This window comes from Delphinapterus leucas, chromosome 5, assembly GCF_059928025.1.
Source record: "Delphinapterus leucas isolate spDelLeu-1000000601 "Yukka" chromosome 5, BTC_Dleu_Yukka2, whole genome shotgun sequence".
Lineage (NCBI taxonomy): Eukaryota > Metazoa > Chordata > Mammalia > Artiodactyla > Monodontidae > Delphinapterus > Delphinapterus leucas.
In genome coordinates this window covers 54,792,957-54,804,402 of record NC_143133.1, presented here as the reverse complement: position 1 = coordinate 54,804,402, position 11,446 = coordinate 54,792,957, and positions in this window count along the sequence as shown.

Genomic DNA, 11,446 nt, shown 5'->3' with positions numbered 1-11,446 from the left:
AAGGGGGCAGCCTGAGAACAATCGGGGATATATACTTTACAGTTTACAATTTTTTTAGTTAAAGAAATTCCTATTTTTATTATTTTTGTAAGTTGATGGTTAGTGAGGTTTATTAGGAATAAATGCAATTAAAATGTATTCCATATGAAAATTCTATAATTAGTAGTGGATTTACCATGGTTCTAGTAAAGCTTAATCTCACTTGCACAGGCCATTTGCAAGACTCTGAACCTCACTTTGTATTTATAATTCTTTATTCTCTTTCTAAAGGGGTATACTAAGAATTGTACCAGCTTCCAGTGTGCAAAACCTTGATCTGTCTGGGTAAAGAATCACCAGTTATTAGTGTTCTTATCTTGTTCTACAGCTAATATGCCTAATACTTCTGTACAGATCCCTCTGCCAGTCCTAATTCTGGAACTCCTGTGGGCATTTTGATGTCATATATATGTGTGTGTATATATTTTATATATATATACTTTGAGGAGGCCACTACCATTTCCTTTATTTCCACTTACTACCATATGATGCTCCCTTGCCACCTCAATCTACAATCCTTCTTATGCCCCATTCCTTAGATCCTACCTTTTCTTGGTGGAATACTACCCTTTCAGATGGTGCCCATACAATAAAAAGAATAGTTCATTGATAATCATGGCTGTACACCTACTCAAAAATCAGGTTTAAATTTCAGTTATTATTGGGAAACTGCTCACCATGTGACCCATACTCTGCTACATGCTTTTATTGCCCCTAGAACTAAACTGCACAACTGCAGCAGCTACAGTAATTGGGGCGGGGGGTTGATAATGTCACAGTCACTCTCAGACTCACCTCGATCACATATTCAGAGTCTGATTTGTTACCCTGTTCATCTGATCTAAGGCACCATTACAACTTCTCAGGAACTTTGCCCTAGTCCACTAGCACCCCTGCTTCTGCTCTTGACCTTCTACAGTCTCTTCCCCACCCAGCACTGGGAAGTGATACAGATACAAATTGAATCAGTTTGTGTTACTAATATTAGCAATCATTCAAAGGCTAACTGTCTGATTACAAATGAGACCCAAAGTCCCTAAAATGGCCTGCAAAACTCGGGCTCTGTTTGGCACTATCCTCATGCCCTATTCCCTTCCCACTCTACCCCAGACACGTGGCCACCTTACACTTCTTCCAAAACATCAGAAATACACACCTGTTCAGAGGCTTTGTACTGTCTGCCCCCTTCCTGGAATTCTCTTCCCCTTGGTTTCTGGGTGCTTTCTCTTCAGTTCTTTGCTCACATGTCATCATCGTGGTTAGGCTTTCCCTTGTCCATATGTTTAAAAATGAAGATCACCTCCTCTCTCTCTCTCTCTCTCTCTCTCTCTCTCTCCCCCTCTCTCTGTCACACACACATTCCCAATACTTTTCTCCTTGACCTTCTCCCACAGCACTTATCGCCATCTGATTCAGAATAAGTTTTAGTTAATATTTTTGTTTAAAGTACTAGAATAAAGCCTCTCATCTATCTTTCACCATTTTATCTCTATCACATAGAACATAGTCTGGTTCATAGTAGAAACAAAATTGATATTTATGAATAAATGAATGTTATGGCTAAGTATTTTTGTACAAAGTAGAATACTTTTTCTAGTTTCATCATTTGAGAAGTGTTTTTATTTCTGACAAGTTTTAAGTTAATGTACACTGATTTTTTTTTTTTTTTTTTTTTGCGGTACACAGGCCTCTCACTGTTGTGGCCTCTCCCATTGTGGAGCACAGGCTTCAGACGCGCAGGCTCAGCAACCATGGCTCACGGGCCCAGCCACTCCGCGGCATGTGGGATCTTCCCGGACCGGGGCACAAACCCGTGTCCCCTGTATCAGCAGGCGAACTCTCAACCACTGCGCCACCAGGGAAGCCCTGTACACTGATTTGTTAAACAGAGAGAGCACTAGGGATAAAAAATAAGTGGGGGAGAGAGAGAGAAGAAGAAGAAAAAGGAGAGGAAGAAGGAGGAGGAGGAGGGAGAGGCAGAGAGAGGAGATTTTCACTGGAGGCAAGAAAATGTATGTGAGATTTAAGAACATGGATTTTGGGTGTATGAGTTCAAATCCTATCTCTGACCTTATTAGTTGTTTGTCTTGGAGCAAGTCATTCACCTTTCTATATTTCAATTTCCATAAACTTAAAATGAGGATGGTAGGTGTATTCCTGTCCTGTTTTAGTTATATATTTATTTATGTATTTATTTTTCATAATTAAAGACATTAATACATGAAGTGCCTGACTTATGGTAACTACAAAACAAATGTTAACTATTATCTTCAGAATAACATCATGGAGGATATAATAAAGAAGTGAGCAAATCTCTCAAAGGTCAGAGTCCTAAATGAGACTGTGCACTAGCAATAAATGGAACACAACTCCTTTGAGTATTGTTGAACACAGGTCTCCATAATGATGGTTCTGTACTAACAGTTGAAATAACACTTGATAATTGGCACTCACTCAATCTATAATATGGACAGGTACTAACTTAATATCTACAAAAACTTAGGAGGTAACTGCTATTATTTTCCCTCTTTTTACAAATGAGGAAATTGGGACATAAAGAAGGTATTTAGCTTGTCTAAGTCAGGATTCAAACTCATATAGTATAATTAACATGTTTTTTAATCTACTACATCCTTAATTATATTTAAGATTCTTTGGGCAGGTAAGAAAAGTGGATCTCTTTACAGAGCAGTGGTTTAGGATTGATTGTGTCTGTTCATATGTGATACACCTACTCTTTGACAGATATTGCATATTCATGCTATCCTTACATGTTGAGTACAATGTTTTAAGTAGAGTTTTCCAAAGCCATTTCTTTAGAAACTTCTCAGAAAGAGGGAAAGACAGATCTTAAGAATTTCTATTTGGATAATTTCCATTTCTTATAATTTTCCTTACTTTTCTTTTGCTATAATTTTTAGTATTAATTGGCATAGTGCCGATGATTTGAACATGCTCTTGTGACTACTTTATATTGTAAACATATGTATATTTATTAAGTTATTACATTATTGTTACCTAAGATCAGGGATGTGACTCTGTCACCTTTCATTATGTGGTCCAGGAAAGTTTGACCTCTGTGTATAGGTTTCACACAGACATGCTACCATTATTCATACCAGACCAACCTCGATTTGATATTCTCTTTCATCTCTCCCACCTCTCTCTTTCTTGTGGCTTCCTGCTGGTTAGCCTTACAAACTGCAGAGTAGTATGAACACCTGGAAAAAATCATTTTTAATCTACATAACTTCACAAAAGATATGTGTGTGATCCTAAGAATCTCACATTTTATATAAGTTCTAAAGAAACTATTTAAAAGACATAAATAGTCTATCTGTATATTCACTTGCAGGGCAAAAGTAGAGGTACAGTACCTTACTTTAGGGGTATTATAGAACCCCCATTTTCTGCATTGGAAATTCAGTTGGGTAAGTGAACCTACTAAATAAAACTAAATTGACAGTCCCTGAATTTCAATTATTAGGGGATTTAATCTTATTGATTTATTTACCTAATCACTATATCTTTGTTGAATGATTATTATTACCCCGAGTTAGACATAGAATCTTCCAGATTATTAGAGATTAAAGAGAAGCTGATCTTAAATGATAGAAAAGTATGATTACTATGAAACACATAGAGAAATCAACTATTCAGTTTGGGGAGAATGAAAATAAAGCTTTCTGAAGCTAGAAGACGAATAGAAATTAACCAGATAAAGGCACATGGAGTGGGGGGTGATGGTGAGGTATTACAACCAAGCAGAATATGGAAGAATGTGTATAGGAAAAGGAACAAATGCAGACAGCTGAGAAAGATAATGTCAGGGTCAAAAACTAGTTTACTAAATTGTAGAGAGTAAAAATAATTCATCTACCCTATCAGTTCCTGAGATAATTATGACTAAAGTAGGAAAGGTATTGAGAGGCCAGTGTCTACCAGTGAGGATGTGGCCTAGCATACATTTTGCTGCCCTAAATCCAGTTCCCACTGTTTCTAACATAAGTGATTAGCATCCACATGGCACCAAGCTACAGCCTCCTGCCCCAAATACATAGTATCCAATCTTTATACCTTTCATCCATTCATTCTGGCACCTACTGCTTTCATTCAATTATCCACTCATGCGTAAATAAAGCAAATAGCTAATGAGTACATACTATGAGCCACACAAGAGATAAAGTCCCAGCTACAGTGGAATATTTTAGTTATTGAGACTAACATAAGCAGGTACACAAATTATATGTGTATGTTTATACTATATCATTATAAATATGTACATATAAATATCTAAATTCTACTGTACAACTGCAGATAGAGGACTGCCTTGAATCCCTGTCTATATGAATGGAGCCAGAATAAGACATTTTCTGTTCTCAAGATGAAAAGTTGTTGTTGTTGTTGTTTTTCCAGAATAATGAGCTTCTGGAGAAAAGGTGACACAAAGGGACACTCCAGAAACACAATTTCCATTTAATAGAAACTTTTCTGAGTTTGTACTTCCTTGGTTATTGACATGGACCTGGTTCAATTTCTGGTGATCTCCAATATTAAACATGCCCCTCTGGGGACTAGTCTACTTTATATGACGTGTTTTTTGAAGTTCAAGCATGCTTAATATTCATACTAGGTTAGGTTACATTGACAGTGAATTCTCTCTGTCCTATAATACTCAACAAAGATTTTTTTCTAGTGTTAATGCCTCTATTTGCTCAGGAAAGTTTAGTTATGCTGCAAAGCCAGATTAACTTCTAAATCTCTGTGGCATAATAGCAAAGATTTATTTCTCACTAACTCTACCTGTCTAATTCAGGTTGCTGAGGACTTTGCTTTGTTAGTCAATCAGGGTCTTGGGATGACAAAGGATCCACCGTCTTGTTACACCAAAGGCTTAACACACAGCAGTATCCCTGACAAGGAAAGAGAGACCAAGAAGTTGTGTCTGTTCTTTACTGCCTGGAACAAGGGGTATATATTTTTTCAAAAAAGGGTCTAGATTTAGGCAACCAAAGTTTAATTTGAGACCCAGTATCCATGACCAATATATTTGTCCATTTGTTACATTTATATAGTGTTTGGAAACTGTATTGCTATGCTTTCTTCCATTTTTTAGTTAAAAAAAACACCTTCACAAAGACTTATTATGCCCTTTTTGAAGAAAAGAAGTTGCAGTCTCATAACATTTAAGCTTCAAGTTCAAGATCACAAGGTAAGAAGTAAAGATTTAGGTAGCGCTACACTTCAAAACCAGAACCGTTTGCTCTTGAAATAAATCCACTTCTCTTGCCATTATACCATATCTACCATACTTAGAGTCTGATCATTAAACATACGTAGAGCCATAGATTTTATGGAGCTCAAATACCCTCATTTTACAGATGAGAACACCAAAGGCAAGAAAGGTTAAATGGCTCACCTATTGTACTTGCTAACTTCCACACATCTAACTTCAAAATCCATGCTTGTTCTACTACTCCACAATAACAGTATGTTAAATGCTATGAGGTATGAGACACTCAATATATATATGTAGTTGAAAGAGGTTTTATAACTGATGCATTATGTAACATCCTTACTAGCTTGGTTGGAGACCTTCAGTCACACCTTAATGTGATTTCCGTTATCACTTTAGTGCCAAGGTTATGGACCAAATTAATGTGAAAACATGCTGTTCTTCTTTTCTTCTGTCCTCATACCCCTCAGAAGCCTCTACCCTACTGTTAGCAGCTTGCCTGTCCATTTCTGTTTTAAATTGGCTCCTCAGTAAGAAGTGATTCATCAATGATGATATTCCTAGGATTTCAGCTTGCTAAGAAATTGGCAGTTCAGTCTTTTTATAAGAAGGCTTTCCTAAAGAGCCTATACCATAGAAGGCAGAATAAGTGTTTATACAAGGCACATTATGAAATATAGGTAGCTGTTCACTCTTATCATTCTGGCACCTAATTCTTCTCAAATTCAGAATCATTCCAAACTCTTGGCTCCTGGCATAAACAGAGGTGATAAGAAAGTTGAAATCCTCTACCTGAAAATTCAAATGCTCACATTCCAAGATTCTTCAAATGTGACTTTGTCTCAATTAAGGATGCTGAGGATGACATATACAGAATGAAGACTCATTTTCTTACTTTCTCTTTTCTCATTTTTCTATGATGAACTCCTTTTCACTTGGATCTACTAAAGTCTCACCTTTGGGCTAAGGGGGATGGGGGCTTGATCTGTAACTGACAGTTTTTCTCATGAAATTGTCCAGATATAACAAGCTTTACTTATAGTATGTTGAAAAACAATACAAAATTTCTACAAAAATTTTTAAGGATATTAGTAGTATTATCCAAGAGGCAGAGAACACAACACATTTTTTTCAAAGCAAACAGAGAAACAAACATGATAAAAATAATAAATTTGAAAGCAGTTAGTGATATTTGTTGAAAACTTAATGTACCAAATATTTGCTGTAGGTAAAATTTGATATCTAGTCTTAGGTGAGCATTTTAGTAGCTTTATAATCTACCTTAGTTCTACTGGACATTACTACATAGAAGTAATATATTATTGTCCTTAATAATAGCTCTCATTAGATTATATCTATTATTTGCATTATATAAAATTTACTTTCCTGGAATTAATACTACTTACTATTGGGGAGGTCTCTTCCACATCCTCTTTAGAAACCAAATCTTAGTTATATTTAGGAAAGCTGAGTAAATTTAAGTAGTGTACAGGACAGTGTTCCCTAAAGTATGACTATGTATTATATATAATTAGTGATACCCTAGATATTTGCAGGTATTACATGATTATTTTTGAACTATGAATTATAATTACAAATTGATTTTACATATATTTGAAAAATATATAGTAATATATTATATAATATATTATATAATACTAATATATATATTAGAATTGTGACAGGTAATTATCAGGTTAACAAAAAGTATTTAATAAAAGAAATATAAAAAAATTTGAATGGAGTTTCAAGAAAAGGAAGGATGAAACACCCAGGATTAAGCAAGAGTGGGAATGCCATTCTTACCCCTAGGCCTGAAGAGGCAAGTGGAAGGGAAGACAAACAGAGATATGTAGCTGTAGAAGAGAGTTGCGGCCTTTGGTATAGGGAACTGACCATTGACTTCTTGAGAACCAGTAAAGCAAACCAGGGCAATAAATAATCAGACCTTGCCGTCTTCCCACCTCTGCTCTCCAAAAGCTGAAGCCATCCAAAAACCAGAGGGAAAGGCAGTTTGAACTGATGTGATCCAAAGTCACAGAGAAGGGTAGAAAAGTGTAGAGAGTAAATTAATATTATCTAAGAGTGTTAACTGGAGAGGCAAATTGAGAGTATTGCTCATTTTAGGATATTGTTGCATAGGTACACATATAATGGAATCTTTATTAACTACAGTGAGAAAGCAGAAAGCATTTTTCTAAAAGTTTCATTGAAAACTCTGGGTGTGAAATTATAAAATATATTGTGTGTGTGTGTGTGTTTATGAGTTATTTTATGTGTGGTGGTGGGAATATTCTTATAATTCCTTTTTAAATTGGCAAATGACACATGAAAAATTCTAAACAGGGTATAGATCTGTGATTTTATTACATCTTTGCTTCCTCATAACCTCTTTTTTTCCTGCAATTTACTAGTTTATATATAGGACACTTCACAAAACAACTATAGAAAACACATAATTTTCCAGCGCCCATGGAAAATTTTGAAGATGTATTACATGGTTTGGATAACCATACAGCCTGATTTGCTCAAACTGTTTTCCTGAGGGTTAGCTGGTTAGCATCTCTTTTTCACACTCAAAAGTATAACATATCAGAAAATAAGTAATATTATCACCTTACACTTATTGAAATGTGTAGTGGGTTTCAAATTTTTATTTTCAAATATCTAAGCCATGCTCTCTAACCATGATGCAGTAAAGCAGAAATCAATAAACAAAAGATAATTTAAAATCTTCTTGTAAATCAACTATACTCCAATAAAGCTTTTTAAAAAATAAATAAAATCTTCTATGCTTCTGAAAATTAATGAACACTTCTAAATTATGCATTAGTTTGAGAAAAAAATCACAATGAATGTTAGGAAGTATTTTGAACTAAATGATAAAAATATCAAATGTCAAAACTTCAGGCCTAGAAATAAGGCAGAATTTAAGAGAAATACATAGTCATAAAGCTTATACTAGGTAATTATAAAAGTAAAGTGATAAACATTCATTCAAGAAGCTGGAAAAAAACTATTATAGAAAGAAAAAACTTAGGAGTGCAAAGTAAATAATGGAGAAAAAGGAGTTGGCACAGAATTTAGTACAAGGATGAAAAGGAAAAAATAACTCAGATATTTCAAACATTAAAAGTGTTTTAAAAATATAAAATTATAGAAACATTTTGAATATTTAAATGAAATATACAAAAACAATTGAAATTTTAAAACCCTAAAATTTATATATTTATCAAAAATTAAATCAGTAGACACAAATATTCCCATGAAATAATTTATGGCTGAGAAGAATTCACCACTAAGTTTTTCCAAACTTGCAAGGAATATTTATTTCCAATATTACAAAAACAATTAAAAAAATAAAACATTAAGTGACATTTTCAACTCATTTTAGGCTAACTTGATATCAAAACCTGAAAAAGACATCAAAGAAAGGAAACTTTAAGGCCTATCTTAATAATAAATAATGATGCAAAAACCCTAAATAGCGTGTTAATAAACAGTTCCAGCAAAGCATATAAGGATAATTCATCATAATTAACTTTAGATTATCTGATGAGGGCAAAGTTAATTTAACATTAGAAAATTAAAGTGTAACAACATTAAAGACTAAGGAGTAAAAAAATGAAATATTTCTTTGAATAGATACCATAAAAACATTTAAAAACTAAGTAACCATTCACGTTTTTTTCTTTAAAGTGGAAATCTGAGAGATTTTCTTCAAAAAGTCATAAAAATATCCTCAAAATTTAGAGCAAACTATATTTAATGGTAAAATGTGCAAACCATTCTTTTTCATAACCAATTTAAAGCCCAAATGTCTGCTTTTTCAACATTTTACTTTAGGACATAGCCAATACATTAAATGCAAGCAATTAAAATAAATGTTATAAGAATTTGAAAGGAAGAAATAAGACTTTCAATATTCACAGATGATATTAATTCATACATAGAAATTCCCAAAGTAATTAATAGATAATATTATTAGAATTAGTGAATGAACTCAAAAGTATTGCTGGGCAAAAAATAAAGAATCTCACAAATGAATGTTACATTCCATCACTAAATGGTTAGAAAATAAATGGCTAGAAAATAAAATGTTTATAATGACACCCTTACCATTGCTGCAAAAACATCAAGTATCCAGGAATAAACTTAACTTAAAAATGTGAGGCCTTTATTGAGAAAATTACAAAAGTAGAAAAATTCCAAAGATCAAAATATGTTTTATGAATTGAAAAATTCATTAAATTTATTATTGGAAAAAATTCTGTCTTAATTCAATATGTAACTTCAATATACTATACATTAAAATAAATATACCAGTAATTTGTACACCTTGGAATGCTGATTTTAAATTTATTTCAAGTACAAAAGGACAAAAATAGCCCAAGACACACTTAAGGAAGATCAAGTGGAAAGACCTGTCATATCAAGATACATTGAGTAACTAAATTTGTGAGACAGAGCTATAAAGATTTTTGAAGATAATATAATGTAGGAGAATATTTTCATAACCTCACTCTGAAAAATGACTTCTTAAGCAGGAGAAAAGGTGTTAACCATATATCAAAGGATATATCTGATTATGTTACAAGTAAGAACTTTTGGTAAAAATCATTATAAAGGAAGTTAAAAGACTTGATAAGAATATATGTGGGGGAGAAGACAAATATCAAAATACAAAATGACTCTTAAGAAAAGACAAAGGATCTTTTTAAAAAAAAATGGGGCAAAAAACTTGATCAGACACTTCACAAAAGGGGGCACATAAAAGGCCAATGAAGGTATAAAAATATGTCCAGCCTCATTAATGATCAGGTAAATACATATTACAGTGACAATGAGATACCTTTACATACAATTTTAAGAAGTTTGAGAATAGCAAATATTGATGAGAATGCAGAGATATGATAAATTACTGGTCGCAACTCTTCACTCCCCCCTATGTCCACATCTTTGCCATGTAACCAAGCAGTATTTCCCACCAAAGGTGGAATATATTTCCCCACTTCTGACTTTTGATTAGCCTGTGGGCTTGCTTTGGCCAGTGAGGTGTTAGCAAAAGTAATATTAGCAGAAGCTTTGAAAGTGTGCGTGCTACTGCCTTGCTCTCTCATGAATCTGCCATCACCATAGGAAGTTGGAATGAGGGGCACATGGAGCAGACTTCGACCCACACAACTATAGTGTGAGGCAGAGACAACCCACAGATTATAATAATGAGAATAAATGATTGCTATGCTCAGCCACTGTGTTTGAGGTGGCTTGCCAGCATCACTGTAGCAATAACGAACAAATGCAGGGGAAATGGGAACTCTCACGAAATGATGGTGGAAGTACAAATTGGTATAAACATTTTGGAAAATAGTTTTTCATTACTTATCAAATATAAATATGTAAATATTCCTTTAAAACCCAGAAATTCCACCCCTGGGCAAATACTCTGGAGAAAGTCAGGATACATTGAAAAGAGTGTTTAAAACATTGTCTGTAGTAATCAAAACAGGAAAATCCTAAATAGAATAAATAAATATATACATTGTAATGTATTCTTAAAATGGAATACAATATCACTCAGGAAAAAACCTATTTGCTACGCATATCAATATGCAGTCTATAAACCTAATATTGAATAAAAGAAGAATGTTATTTTACAAAACATACATTTTGATTCAATTTTATAAAATCTCAAAACAGGTAAAATAGTTTTACTGCAGTATTTATTTTACTGCATTTATCCCCAAGATTAGTGTTAAAAAATGTATACATAATATATGTATATAAAAGATATTCATCATTGGCTCTCCTGCATCTTGGCTTTCTTCTATTGAAGGAATTTCCACCATGAGAATTCCTATGTGCCTAACTCTCAGGTGAGAAGGTGAATACTTCTGCCACCATCCTGCCTTCTAGATCATGAGTATATAATCTAGGTTCAACCAGCAAAATACCCTGCCTGGAACTTCTAGACTAAAGTAAAGGTCCTGGAGTCCTTGCCTGGTTTCAGAGAGATTGTGAGCAGGGGGGTAAATGTGGATTACTTGACCCCAGACTTTCCCAGTCTCTCTTATCCCAGTTACTGCAGCCGAATGACTGGTGAGTACCGTGTCCTCCTCCGGGCGGGGAGGGACGGGCTGGAGTCCAACAGGAGCAGTTAGCTCCTGGCAT